Here is a 15,940-nt window from a genome sequence, read left to right on the forward strand (position 1 = left end):
TCTCGCTGTCAAAGGCGAAGGCAGAGCTGCTTGGATCAAGGCTGCAGCAGTGGAATCTACTTGAACCTAACACCAAGATATCCTTGTTCAGAGCACGTCACAGAGACATGGCTGAGTTCTTTGAGATGGAAGACACGATGACATTCTGCAGTGACATCAACGGTCTGTTGAAAGAACTTGGGTGTGATCACGATCCTGCAGACTGGCGCCTCTTCATCGACTCGGGGAAGAACAGCTTGAAGGCTGTTTTGCTCCACAATGGCAACGAGAAACCATCAGTTCCACTGGCTCACGCGTTCGGCATGACGGAGACCTATGAGACTATGCGGCAGCTGCTTGATTCCATCAAGTACAATGACTTCAACTGGCACATCTGCGGAGACTTGAAAGTGGTGGCGCTGTTGTTAGGGCTGCAGTCAGGCTACACGAAATACATGTGCTTCCTTTGTCTCTGGGATAGCAGAGACGACAAGAATCACTGGACGAAGAAAGATTGGGAAGAGCGAAAAGAGCATGTACCTGGTCGACACAACGTGAAGCATGTCGCCCTTGTCGACCCAGCCAAGGTTTTCCTTCCACCACTCCACATAAAGCTCGGCTTGATGAAAAGTTTTGTACGGGCAATGGATCTGAATGGGCGTGGGTTTTTATACCTCAAGGAAAAGTTTGGCAACACCTTGTCGGAGGCCAAGATCAAGGCTGGTGTCTTTGTTGGACCGCAAATCCAACAGATTATGAAGGACGAAACTTTTCCGACAACTCTAAACCCCAAAGAGCTGGCAGCATGGAGGAGCTTCAAAGCTGTGACGGACAACTTCTTGGGGAACGAGCGCGCGGACAACTATGAAGAAATAGTGCAGCAGCTGCTGGAGTCCTTCAGGAAACTTGGCTCCAGGATGTCCCTGAAAATCCATTTCCTACACCAGCACCTGAACTTCTTCCCTGACAACTTGGGAGCAGTCTCGGACGAGCACGGCGAGCGATTCCACCAAGAGATTTCACTCATGGAGACGCGTTACCAAGGGCGGCACAACCCGAACATGATGGGGATTTCTGCTGGTTCCTGCATCGTGAAACTGACACAGAGCAGCACAAACGCAAAGCCAAATGCCTAAAGCATTTTTAATTCCATTCTAGTGGAGTTTTTCTGTAATTTCTATAATTTTGAAGCATTCATGATGAAATAAATGAATAAATGAATTTTTGTCAATTTCATTGAAATCCTGACTTCTAGGCAATGGGAATATTTCTGTTCCTGAAAATCCTGACGTGATACAGCAAAACGGTTATGATTTTTGAAATCAGCGTACCCAAATTAGTCTAAATCACTTTACACATCTCCAGTAAAAAAATTTTGTTGTTCAGTGTAATCGGTCTGGAGTTTTTTTTGCGTGTGTTGTATTTCTGAGGTTGCTTTTGTTTAATTTTAGCGAACGAAGTGAGCTTCATACTTAACGCGTGCACACGAGAGAATAGGAAACAACAACAACACAATACCATGGCAATTTGGAATCCGTGTGGTTGGCTATGACACTTTTGCTTCCGTTTTTTTTTGTTTCCGGTTTTTGTCATGGGGAATGATGCATGCTGGGAGATAAAGGCATCGTCGGAGAGATGAAAGACCCAAATAATATCAGACATGGTGTACATTTCCTCCACATTTAATTTAATAAATATATCTCCCACATCATCAAAAAATAATTTTTAATCGTGATCTACGTAATTTGATCGCTGATCCCGAATCCAGGCCGAAGTAACCGGAAATTGCGTTTCCAGTTGTGAACAAGTTATAGGTAAAGTCATAAGCGAATGTAAGAAGAATACCATGTTCGCGTCTCGTATTTATTTTTTTAGATGAGATCCTGTTCAAGGCGGTGTAGTTGTCGTTGTGAAGGTAATGTTGAGGATTTTTTTTTTTCAGATGAGATCCTGTTCTCGGTAGTGTAGTTGTTGTTGTGAAGGTAATGTTGAGGTAATATTTATTTTTTCATAGGAAAAAGACTTTAATTTGATATACAGGGCGCCCCACAGAAAACCAGGAAATTTGAGATTTTGAGATTTATTTTGCCGTATTTTACCATATCAATGAACTAACATATAAATTTTCTAACCGTTTTTTTATTTTATTTCAGAATGCAGCAGTTATCAAATTTTCAACGTGAGGTGATTGTTCTCTTTAAGAAAGAACATCCAACTTGGGGACTGAAGAAATAAACTGAAATAAACTCGACAAATAAACTGCACCACATTTGCTGGTTTTCTGTGGGGCACCCTGTATTTAAGAATCGAATGTAAGAAGAATTTTACGTTCGCTTCTCGGCTTTGCCTATTCCATATTATGGATTGCCTTGCGGGCTGGATCAAACGGTCTCGCGAGCCGTATACGGCCCGGAGGCTGGAGGTTCCCCACCCCTGGTGTGTTTATACATATATATATATATATATATATATATATATATATATATATATACATATATATATATATATTTATATATATATATATATATATACATACATACATACATATATATATATATATATATATATATATATATATATATATATATATATATATATATATATATATATATATATATATATATATATATATATATATATCTTTGTCTCTGTCTCTGGACATATCCGGATGGTGGTTATGTCTGGACCATGTTTGTGTCTGGGGCAGGGTTTGTCTACAGACGTGTCCGGGCAGTTTTTATGTCCGGATGGGAGTTTGTCTCCGGACATGTCCGAGCGGTGTTCGTCTCCAAACAGCTTGGCTTCGGACGCGTCTGGACAGGAGTTTGTCTCTGGACCGTGTTTGTAGTATCACCTGTATAAAATGGATTTTAGACTATTTTGTGTCTATCTTCACTGTTATTCTGTGCAGAATCATTTTTATGAGACGGTATGAATCCTAACCATTGCTCCACCACACATCTACCTTCCCTTCCTCTCACTGTCTTCCCTTCCCCCACCCCTCCTCATTCCTCCTCCCTCCTTTCCCCTCCAGCTCTTCACTCTCCCTGCTCTCTCTCCCACACCCCTCTCTCTGTTCTCTGTTCCCCCATCTTTTTCTCCCTCCCTGCTTTAGTACTTCCGTCAGCAAAGCGACGGGTGGTATTTGCCAGTAAATAAATAAAATTTAATAAATTATATTATTTCTTGCACAAAACATGTTATAAACTTGTCAAAGATGTTTGAGTGTGAGTTTGGACTTTAATACCACTCGAAAAACCTGCAGACTTGCAGCAAACAAGGTCTGTAATTTTTGGACAAGGTTTGGCTCTGAAGACTGAATCAGTCAATCTGACTATGAAGCAGTGTACAGACTCCGTTTTCCATACCTGTGGAGCCCCCTGTGGGGTGTCGCCCCCACTTATGGCATTGCTTTACGTGACTTTGGAATCTTGCCAGCGTGGGCAGTATGTTCGGCCATATTAAAAGCAATCTCAGACATATTTATTTGCAAGAAACATACAATACATTTGGAGAAGTTGTGTAAAGGTGTGTTGACTTGGGAGTTGAGAGTGAGTTGATGAGAGATGCTGACATGAGTGTAAGTTGACATGTTGTTACCTATCCTATCTTCAAATCATTGAACACGGTCAGTGATGTTGCATATGGGACAGATGAAGGATGCAAACTACTACTTGAAAGATAGAACCAATAAATAAGAGAGGGAGATGCGCTGACAATAGAAACAGATCGGAAGTGAATTGGAGAGTGGAAAGGGAGAAATGTCCATGATGACGAGGGCACACACATGTGCAAAGAGCAACATGACGACAGCTCAGGAGTGACGGAGAATGTGAGAGGTTTGGACAGCATAACATGGAGACATTAATGACATAGATGGACAAAAAGTGGACAAAAATTATTTAACTTTGGGTGAGAGTAGTGTACAAAGTTTAACAACTTTGGATTCATGTTTGATGTTGTAAGATCAAAGCTCAGGTGCTTTCCAAGAACTTGGGATTGGGTGGTTGGCTCCCACTTCTGTCACTTTATTGCAACACTCCATTTATTTCTGTGCTTGGTTTCCTCACAAAAGAGAAGTCCTTCTTTATCTCTTTGTAGATTATTGCAACCAGAGATACAACAACTGTTGGGCGTGTCATTGCATTCAAAGGCGTCAACAAGTGCTTGGCAAAATTAAAGCTGAAGTTTGTCACATGATCAATAGAGTGACGTCAACTGAATACAAAACCTTGGCAGGACTCACCTTTGAATCACAAGGGTTTGCTGAGGTCTTTGAAGCCATGGCTTTGCTCTTTACACACGGTATGACACTGCTCATGGCATGCTCAGTCAGCCCTCTGTTTAACTTTGCACTGGAAAATATGCATTTAATAACTTGCCGTGGCACTTGTGAAAATCGTCAGTGACACATGTATGTGGACAAGATCATGTGATACATAAATGTCTCCCCTTGTGCAGACGCCATAATAAGCAGCTTATATATTTGGACTGATGCCGACAGGTCCATCTTGACATGGAACACTTTGACCTTTGGTAAATGCAGTGAAATAATTCATTTGATATTTGAACATGTTTCTCTGTTTGAGGCTGGCAGGATGGCCAAGAGGTATGCACACTCGCCTCTAAGCTGTCTAGCCGGGGTTTGAGTCCTGACCACCCCCCCCCCCCAACAAACTGTCATCCCAGTACTTCACGGGCAGGATGACTCATCAATGTGTGCCGTCCCTCGGATGGATGGTAACTGGGCACCCATTGTGTCGACATTAGTTGGTGGATGATGAGATCTCAGGGTGTCCCTAGCAAAGAGTAGGAGAGTTGTCACCGGCACCCTGAACAAATTATAAATTCCTGTCCTGATTTCCTGAGTCGGATTGGCGACCTGTCCATGATTATAGCTTCATGACTGCGACGACGACGACGATATTTACCCTGCGCACGTGAAGCAAAAAGTGGGGTTAAGCAATTGGTTCATTTCTGGTCTGTCTGTCTGTCTGTCTGTCTGTCTGTCTGTCTGTCTGTCTGACCTTGTGTCTACAAATGTCTGTTTGTGATCGAGGAACAACTTAATTTTAATTGAATGTTATATTTCAAACACAAATTGGAAAATTAATCGGAAAAACAAACCTCGAGTTTAACAGCAGTACTTTGGCTCTGAATTCGTCCCAACTGCACAAATGCAGAGAGGAGTGAGATTAAAAAAAAAATTACTCTGCCTGTCGGACAGTAAAAAAAATTCAATAAAATTCTAAACAGGAAGGCTACTGTTGTGAAGGACGTCATAAAGGACACAAACCACAAGCACGAAGAACGAATGTAACTTGTTAAATAAGGTGTTGTCAAAGACACCATCAATGGTGATAAACTCCTGGAATTTTTTTCTATGACCTTTAAAATCTTTATTTTATTTCAATCGAATAAAATACTTAAACACTGAAGAAGATAAGTCACCTTTTGACACTTTCAAACCTCTTCTGTTTAGCAGCACTTGGACAAAATATTACAGCATTTTACATCATCACGACCAATCAAATTTTCTGCTTGAAGACCCCACCCATGTCCTTGTTTCTCAAGACAGAATTTATTGTAAGGTATTCTATGGACTCTCGAGTGACCTCTGCCACCAAAGGTGGATGGAGCTTAGGTATTCGCCCTTGTTTGTCTGTGAGCAGGATATCTCAAAATGTTATGGACAGATTCGGATGAAACTTGATGGACAGGCTTGGGACATGGATCTGGATCCGGATCCTCGAATCCTCGAAGTGATTCCTCACAATTGAGAAATATGGGGAAAAAAACTATACACAGTATAGCACGATATTTCAAAACGTCGTGGACAGATTCCGATAAAACTTGATGGATGAGTTGTGTCGGACTGTAGGTGACAGAAACAAGCCGATGAGATTTTGGTTCAGGTCCGGATCCAGATTCGGCCTATTAGTGGGATACAAAACGTAAACTGTTCAGCCTGGTGGAGGTGTGCACTCCACTGAGTGCCTTTCTAGTTTACCATGTGATTGGTTGACTTGTTGTTGTTGTTGTTGTTGTTGTTGTTGTTGTTGTTGTAGTAGTAGTAGTAATTATTAAATTTGCCTTGTGTTTTCCATTTATAACCTTATCCATATTTAGCTTATGATCCACATCCTCTTCATTTTTCTTCTCACCGTGTTATACATAGTTTTTATTCATCTACTGTTTTTCTCATTTAATTCTAATTATCTTTATATCTCCCTGTGTAAATTTCTTGCTCAATTGGTCAATATAATTTATTGTGACTGGCATGTCACTGATAGCGTGTTGGCTTCTCTGAAAAAGGAATTCTGCTTCACATTCCTTCCTGTACTCTTCCCTTTAAATTTTGTCACACAGTATATATGTATGTATATATATATATATATATATATATATATATATATATATATATATATATATATATATATATATATATATACTGTATATATACTGTATATATATATACTGTATATATATATACTGTATATATGTATATATATATATATATATATATATATATATATATATATATATATATATATATATATATATATATATATATATATATATATATATTGTTGTGGTTGACCAAATTTGCAAACCACCATTCAGGTCCCTTAGGTGAGATATCTCTGTAAGTATATGTGTAGTTAGGCCCAAACCGTTGCCTAGAGGGAATAAATGTCATTCATGAGGGCTGCGACTCTTTAGGATAGCCGTTTTTCTTTTACTATCTTTATTTTGGACCAGCCGCCATTATTACAACCACCAACCACGTCTCAACAGCCATCACAACAACAACCACCAACCACAACGCCACTTCACAACAACAACCACCAGCCACAACGCCGCTTCACCACAACCGCCACGACCTTTACCGTCACAACTCACCACCATCGCATCACCGTCATCTCGCGCCACTCGTGGGCACCGATGCTGGACTCGTGCGGGGCGCGCACCGAGCAGCCTGTTCAAAAACATCACGGATTTTCCGCAGAAAAACGGATCAAAAACGACTCACGCCCACTTTTGTTCCGTCCAATCGGTGAGCGAGGGGCGATTTGGCCCCGCCTCCAGGGCGTTGGAGGGCGGTCGCTATATGCAAATTCATGGATCAAAAAGCATTCACGCCCACTTTTCCTCGGGCCAATGGGGAGCGAGGTGAAAGGTCGGAGGCAGAGGGTCAAAGATGAAAGAGCGAAGCCACGGGGCTTATAAAAATGACTGCGTTCGTCAGACGAGTTCAGTTGGAAGTGGAGGGAGTTGAGTTTTGGAGTTCGGAGAAGCAGTTCGCAGTTGGCAGTTCGCAGTTGGCAGTTCGCGAGTCAAGAGAGGAGACAGAGAGGGCGATCGGACGAAGCTGTGGAGAGGCGGCGGCGGCGAAGGCGGTTGAGGGGGTGCTCGCGTCGGATTCGGGGAACTGCGGAGGGAAAGGCCGGCGGCGCGACCGAGGTCGTGGTGGAGACGCTCGTCGCGGGACCCGAGATTTTGTGAAATCCTCCTTTCCCCGAGCATCAGCAACCCCCTCCTGTTTCCCCCCGCGCTGAGATAGTGCGACAAAAGGGGGCCCCCTTCCCACCCCCTACCAGACACTGTCCGCGAGGCCCGCGGAGTTGAGGCACCACCGCCACTTCGCGTCTCATCATCAGACGGGTAGGCCCGACACGGTCTCGGCCCCAGGCCCGCCTACCCCCCTCATCCTGGAGGGTGGTTCTCTTTTCTTTTGCTTTGGGAATATGTGTTGTCGGCGCCGTCTGTGAAGTAAAATTGTATAAGTGTTGCCGAGTGCCCGGTAGTCGGATAGATCTGCATTGTTGCATTTGCTTTTTGTCTTCTTCTTTTACATGTGCTTTTGGTGGAATTGTATATGTGTGCTTCCCGTGTGCCGCGAAATAAATGTGCTTATTGTTGAACTGTTTTCCCGCTTCGCTTCGTCATTTCTTTCATTGAATCCCCATCTTGCTTCACGTAAAGGGTTGGTCGTGGGCTAAGACGCCCGATAATTAATCGAACCGTCGAGGCCGACGAATAACACCGCTCGGTTATCCCGATAGTACGGAATGGGTCGCTTAAGTGGCCCGTGTCCGAAGTCGACCTGCGGCGAGGTGCGATCGCCCGGTCTACCCTCCGTGTGGGTACTTAGGTAGGTCGAATTTGGCGAGCAACCCTATCCCACGCGGGGGCCGATTGGCTCGATCGCGGTGAGACCGAAAGATCCACCCGTGACTGGTTCCCGGCGTTAGTCCGAGAGGGTCACGACTGGATTGTCCGTCCGGTGGGCGACGTGCTGCGATTCGAGTTACGTGGCCGTTTGCACGACGGCGGGCGCGAATCCGCAACAATATATATATATATATATATATATATATATATATATATATATATATATATATATATATATATATATATATATTGTTGTGGTTACCAGATTCGCAAACCACCATTCAGGTCCCTTAGGTGAGGTATCTCGGTAAGTGCATGTGTAGTTAGGCCCAAACCCGTTGTCTAGTGGGAATACATGTCATTTATACGTGCTGCGACTCTTCAGGATAGCCGTTTTTCTTTTACTATCTTTATTTTGGACCAACCGCCATGATCACAACCACAACAACAACCACCAACCACAACGCCGCTTCACCACAACCGCCACGACCTTTACCGTCACAACTCGCCACCATCGCATCACCGTCATCTCGCGCCACTCATGGGCACCGATGCTGGACTCGTGTAGGGCGCACGTTGAACAGCGTGTACAAAATCACGGATTTTCTGCTTCAAAAACGGATCAAAAACGACACACGCCCACTTTTTGCCGTCCAATCGGTGAGCGAGGGGCGATTTGGCCCCGCCTCCAGAACGATCGATATATGCAAATTTGTGGATCAAAAAGCCTTCACGCCCACTTTTTCTCGGGCCAATGGGGAGCGAGGTGAAAGGTCAAAGGGAGGGGGTCAAAGGCGAAGTTACGGGGGGATAAAAGGACGGTGTTCGTCAGTCAGAGGGTCAGAAAGAGTCGAACGAGGAAGAGTCGCAAAGGGAGAGTCCAAAAGAAGAGTCAGCAGAACGAGGTCGGAGAGTCAAGAAGAGGAGAGTCGGAAGCAGAGGGTCAAGACTTCGCGGGCGGTGGAGCTGCTCGTCGTGTGCGTGGGAGTCAGAACGGAGGGGACGGAGCGGTGGAAAGGCGGCGACACCAGACGAGGGGGTGCTCGCGTCGTGCAGGAAGCTGCACCCGAAGGAGGCCGACAGCGCGACCTGGCCGAGGTGGAGACGCTCGTCGCATATAATAAAGATCCTCTATACCCCGAGCATCAGCAACCCCCTCCTGTTTCCCCCCCGCGCTGAGATAGTGCGACCAAGGGGGCCCCGTTCCCACCCCCTGCCAGGCACTGTCCACGAGGCCCGCGGGTTGCGGGGCCATCGCCGCTCCGCGTCTCATCACCAGACGGGTAGGCCCGACCCGGTCTCGGCCCCAGGCCTACCTCATTCTTGAGGGTATTTCTTTTCCTTGGTTTTGGGTATGTGTTGTCGGCGCCGTCTGTGAAGTAGAATTGTATAAGTGTTGCCGTGTGCTCGGTAGTCGGAATTAGCTCTGCACTGTGTTTTCACTTTTATGTTTGCTTTTTGTGTAAATGGAATTGTGTTTTCTTTTTTGTGTGCATTTGGTGGAATTGTATTTGTGTGCTTTCCGTTCGTCGCGAATAAATGTGCTTTATTGTTGAACTGTTTCCCGCTTCGCTTCGTCTTTTTCCTCCATTGAATCCCCATCTTGCTTCACGTAAAGGGTTGGTAGTGGGCTGAATACGCCCGATAATTAATCGAACCGTCGAGGTCGACGATAACACCGCTCGGTTATTCTGATAGTACGGAACGGGTCGCTTAAGTGGCCCGTGTCCGAAGTCGACCTGCGGCGAGGTGCGATCGCCCGGTCTACCCTCCGCGTGGGTACTTAGGTAGTTCGAATTTGGCGAGCAACCCTATCCCACGCGGGGGCTGATTGGCTCGATCGCGGTGAGACCGAAAGGTCCACCCGTGACTGGTTCCCGGCGTTAGTCCGAGAGGGTCACGACTGGATTGTCCGTCCGGTGGGCGACGTGCCGCGATTCGAGTTACGTGGCCGTCGCACGCCGGCGGGCGCGAAAACCGCAACAATATATATATATATATATATATATATATATATATATATATATATATATATATATATATATATATATATATATATATATATATATATATATATATATATATAGCTGCAAAAGTAGGTGTACAGTAATGAAAAACAAAACGTGCGCACAAAACGTATTTTATTGATTATACAAGCATATCAATAATAACATACCAATAATAAACATATCAATAATAAACATATTAATCCCTCAAATATTCAAACTGTTTGCCCCCCGGCATTAAATGAATCCTAGCACCACTATTATAATACTGGTAATACTGGTATAATCCTTACTGTATACCTACTTTTGCAGTCCCCTGTCTATATATATATATATATATATATATATATATATATATATATATATATATATATATATATATATATATATATATATATATATATATATATATATATATATATATATATATATATATATATATATATATACTGGTAAGCCCTGCATTTGAAGTTTATTGTAATTTATCTTTTGCTGATGAAACCTTCAGATAAAAACACCTTCTAGGCTAATACTTAAAATTATGGCATGTATATTTCTCAAGCTAAGATGTTCTGTCTCTCTCTGTCTGTCTCTGTGTCTCTTTGTCCTCTCGCCCTCTGTTTTGCCATCTCTGCTCAGCCTCCATGTTTTCTATGTCCAACATTAGGCCTGCTTTCTGCATGTGGCTCACAGCTGAGCAATGCCGGCGCCTTTCTGTCGCGAGCCCAGCTCTGGTCCTGGCCTGAAGAATAAAGTCGCATCATCCATCGCCCTATTGGGTCGAACTACTGAGACAGTTGCCTTGTAAAATAACAGCAGAGACCAAAAGTCATGATAAAACCGCCATTGTCTGGAATGAAATCCTTGAAATGAAGGAAATCGTGAACTTACTTTTACACAATAAATCTATCTGATTCCTCAGTGTATAATACTTATAACCACAAATTAAAGAAATGCAATTATGTGTCTGTATAAATGAAAGAACTGCAGTAAAACTTCTTACTTTTGTGTCGTGAAAATGTAGAAATCCATATTTTTTAAAAGTATATCTGAACCACGAGCAGTTTCATTTTCCCATTGCAGTTTCAACCTGTTAAGGTGTGTACCACTATTGTTGGAGAGTCTAATAATTACTCATAACCTCTATTTTTTTACCACCTCTCCTCCGGTCTTGTTCACTCTGCTCTCTGAGCCATATGGCTCCAGGATGTACACTTTCTTTCAGTAACTCTCTCCTGGTTAAACTCTCAAAATTCAAGCATGCTGCACACCTCAACCCAATTCCCTTCTCTTCTCATATTTGTGGAACCGCAGTGGTTCAAATGTACTCTTCCCTCTACGGCTTCAAGCAAGCAGTGCATGACCAACTCGTATCATCCCCCATCCATAACCACGATCTTTTCTACCCCATTACCCTTGATTACTGTACCCTCTTACATGCGGGTTAGTGTTTCCTCCCATCCTCTCATCTATTTGGTCCGACTGTGGCGCCATTGTGGCTACCTTGCCTTTTTACCCGTTGTCACCCAACTCTACCACCAGTTGAGATCTTGTGTATAAAGGAAATGTCCTCTACACGTGCATCCAGTGGCTGATTCATGTTATTTTAATACAGTTGAGAGTCATGGATAGGCTCAAAGATAAAGCCAAATTATTGTGCACTGCTCAGCGTTTTGAACGTTACATGAGCCGTGTTATACAGCTGCATGATGTTAATGACAGTACCACGTTTCTGTTCTTGCTTTACACCAGATCGACACCAGTTTCACCCCAGTGCATGTTTTGTTGTTGTTGTTTTGTTTTTTTTTACGTTAATGGCACAGTTAAACAGATTTGACTATTTGAGGACTACAAACATCTTGAAAGTAATTTTCAGATATAATGCCAATTTTATTATTAGTTTGGCTTTCCTTCAATTTTTTTTTAATTCAAGAGTATGCATGACGAAGAATACAAGTTTTTTTTCTTCTAATCAACAACAACAAAAAACAAACAGAAAAACTAGAATGGCACTCAGTAGAGTACACACTGCAACTCCACCAGGCTGAACAGTTTACATTTTGTATCCAACTCTGAATAAATCTTCTGATTAATTACTCATTATTAGGTCGGATAGGTCAGATCTGAATCCGGACATTAACCAAAATCGAATCGGCTTGGTTCTTGTCACCTTCTTGTCACCAAACCAACTCGTACACCAAGTTTTGTCATAACTCATCCACAACTTTTTTGAGATCTCATGCGATCCAAAGTTTTTGGCACCATCTCTTAGTGGTGAAGAATCATTTGAAAAATTCTCCTTTCCAGATTCGTATCTTCACTAAAATCAAATCAATCCGGCCTTGTCACACACGCAACCTCTCCACAAAATTTCGTCCGAATCCATCTACAACCTTTCGAGATATCCTGCACACAGACGACAGACAGACACACAGACAGGGCTGAAAACAGAAGTCATAACATCGGTTCACCTTCGGTGATTGATGTAATGATGGAAATGATGAAAGCTCTTACCCAGTGTTAGCTACAATGTTTACCAATGTACAAACATCAAGTAATCCAAAATTGCAGGGAAAATATCAGACATGCACCACTTTAAAGTTTATGGATACATATTTCATATGTATCCCTTGGTCCTTAAAGGGTTAAAGGATTTATACATGGTGCATTCAAAAGGTTCTATGAAAGAGATACTCAGAATAGTCTGAGCTGTGTCAAGGTTTTCTTTTTTTTAAATACATTTGGCATATCCTGTACTATCATGAGTATCTCATTCGGAGAACATTTTGAAAGTGGGTAATGCAAGCACAGAAGAAAGACACAATGCCCAGGTGCTTCGACTGTGTATTAAAAGCTGGTTACTTGTCAACCCAGTGGTCCTGGTTTATGCCTATAGTGTGAACACTTCCACGTGTCGTTAAATTTTAGCAGATGTAATTCACCAATTGTGATGCAAATGGCCTTTTACTCTTAGAATAAAAAAAAATACTCCTGGGCATCCGTGACGGTGTATTTAACGAGGCCCTTGAAGCTGAACGTCGGCTCTTTAAGTACAAATGAAAGTAATTTAGCCCCCATGTGCTCTTCGGTTGGTTGGGTGTACTTTCTTGTTGGTGAATGAATGGCACAAGACAAAATGGAGCTGAATTCCCAAACCATGTTGGTAACCGCACTCGTAGGCTCCAGCACACAGAGGTTTGCTTCACGGGCGCATGCAGTTTTCACCAACTTGAAGCTCAACTCGAAGCATTCCTATATGCACCGTGTGCTCACAGGTGTCTCTGCAGTGTGTACATCAACACCCTGAAAAATCTTCAAAAAAAAAAAAACTGCGACCGTGGGTCTGTTGCAGAGAACGTGGACCGAGATTGAATGTCGGACGTTCTGAGTCACGAACTGTGCGCATGTGCAAGTCCACTGACATGTCAAAAAAAAACTTATTGGACTACAAGGATGGTGCAAACTGTATGTTTGTGTGTCTTGTTTGTTTACATTCAAAATAGGGAAGATAATATAGGAGCAACCCCTGCATTTTCAGAAGAAGACGTCATTTTGATTCAGGCGCCCTCGGGTGGTGGCTTGATTTAAGGCTACATCTTGGGTGCACACATCACCCAGAGCCAAAGTTACCATACCACACCACACACACACACACACACACACACACACACACACACACACACACACACACACACACACACACACACACACACACACACACACACACACACACACACACACACACACAGACACACACACACACACACACACGAATCACATGGATCTCCTGGCAGGAGAACTGTGCAATTTTTAAGATAGTCACCAACTCGAGCTGGTAACCACATCTGTATGTGCTGCCAAAGCAAGTGACTTGAAGCCACTCGTATAGGCAAGTACGGCCAGACCACACAAGGTCAAATCCAGCTGGCCCGAGTAATAAATACAGCCGAGCCAAGGCAGAACCGCAGGCCGAGCCATAGAAGGTCGTCATGATATGTCAAGTAGCACCCAACAACACGCCAAGTCAAGCCTGCACATACCGGTCATGGCATGCAGGCCACTGCATTGTTCAAAGGAGCCGCAATGGTGAAATCGACATTTATTGGATCATAACTCTCTCTGTACACCACATAAAGATTTCAAATGAACATATTTTCATACAAGGGACTGTCCATTTATTACGTGCACAAATGTCGTGGAAATTTCGATCCCCACTCCATCCCTGAATGCACCATGTATGCAAATGGCAGAACCCCCTTCACCACCTCCCCCCACTCCTCTTCCCTTCCCCCAATCCCTTTCCACACATGTGATAGAAAGATGGCTCCTAGAATGTATTAATTTCCCTCGCCGAAGGAGAGGGTGTTGCATTTGGGTCTGTTTGTTTGTTTGTCTGTCTGTCTGTTTGTTTGTTTGTCCGCACAGAACTTTCGTGTTTTTCTCCGCAATCGCTTGTCGGATTGAGACGAAATTTTCGCCATTGGTGTGACTACTCATGTAGAATGTTTTAATGGTAATTTTAACGTCATAGGTCACGTGGTGCGGCAACCACATTGGAAAAACGGAAAAACTTTGCACCTCTGTTTCTGAAACAGCACCAAGGAAAAAATTGAAACTTGGCACATGGCATGTACTTCTCATGGGGAATGAGTTTGATTTTTATGACATCATAGGTGCCTTTCTTATGACATCATAATTGCATATGTAGAACACTACGTCTGATCAGTATGAAAATTTTTGAGGGTCATCATCGGGGATTTACCGTAAAAGATGTAAAAATCTTCTTCTGCAGAACAGCTGGACAGATTGAGGGGAAACTTAATATAAATGTTCCCCAAGGCATGGGTGTACAAGGTTGTTATGGAAAAATTGAAAAGTCACATGGTTTGGCAGCTATATTGGATATAAGAAAAATATTAAATAATGTTTTCTCTGGAACTGCTTAATCAATAGACATGAAACTTCACAATTATAATGCAGTAGTTATGGGGAATACATGATTTGAATTTCAACTTGAACGGACACATGGTCTGGAAGCCAGAATTATTAATTTTTTTGATGTGGGTTTTTTAATTATTTATTTATTTTGAATCGGGTTCACTTGGCTGTGCCTGGATGGGTTTGGGGGTAGAGGAGTAACAGCTGAAATGCGAATCCTATCCAGGTTCCTCCTGATGACTTTTTTTCTTTTCTTTTTTGCTTGTTTGGGTTCCTTCTGATTACTCCAATGCAGGAATGAACCGATTTGGTCTTCCATTTGATCGGAATTGAATTTATTTTAATCCCATTCGGAATTCAATTGAATGATAATTTTAAAAAAACGTCAAGGGTCAGGGTCAGGTGTCCGATCAAAGCGGGGTTGCATCAAAGTGGGACGCCTTGGTACCCGGTCATCACTGCCAGCAGTTATAATGTGGCAGTTCTAATTATGTCTGTTATTAATTACGGAACACACCAGTACACAAACGCCACACAAAACAAGTCCTGGCGAGGGTCTGTAATCCATGATTGCTCTTTTTCTTGTGATATTTTTTGATGAGGTGCATCATATTAATAAGAGGCATTAGAACCTGTGTACGATGAATCTATTATCAAGGGTCATTTACAGATTACATATCCAGCACAAGATTGTCTAAATTTTTAACCCTTCCCCATCCTCCTTTGTCCATATAGTAACCTGCCAACACCACTACTTTGCTTGAAAAAATAAATTCCCCTTTTATCTCCTGATACACCCTACCAGCCTCCTCTGTCTATATTTGTCAGATGCAATATATATG

The sequence above is a fragment of the Eptatretus burgeri genome, chromosome 14, assembly GCF_056783735.1.
Source record: "Eptatretus burgeri isolate ZD-2024b chromosome 14, Ebu_testis_v1, whole genome shotgun sequence".
Taxonomy (NCBI): Eukaryota; Metazoa; Chordata; class Myxini; order Myxiniformes; family Myxinidae; genus Eptatretus; species Eptatretus burgeri.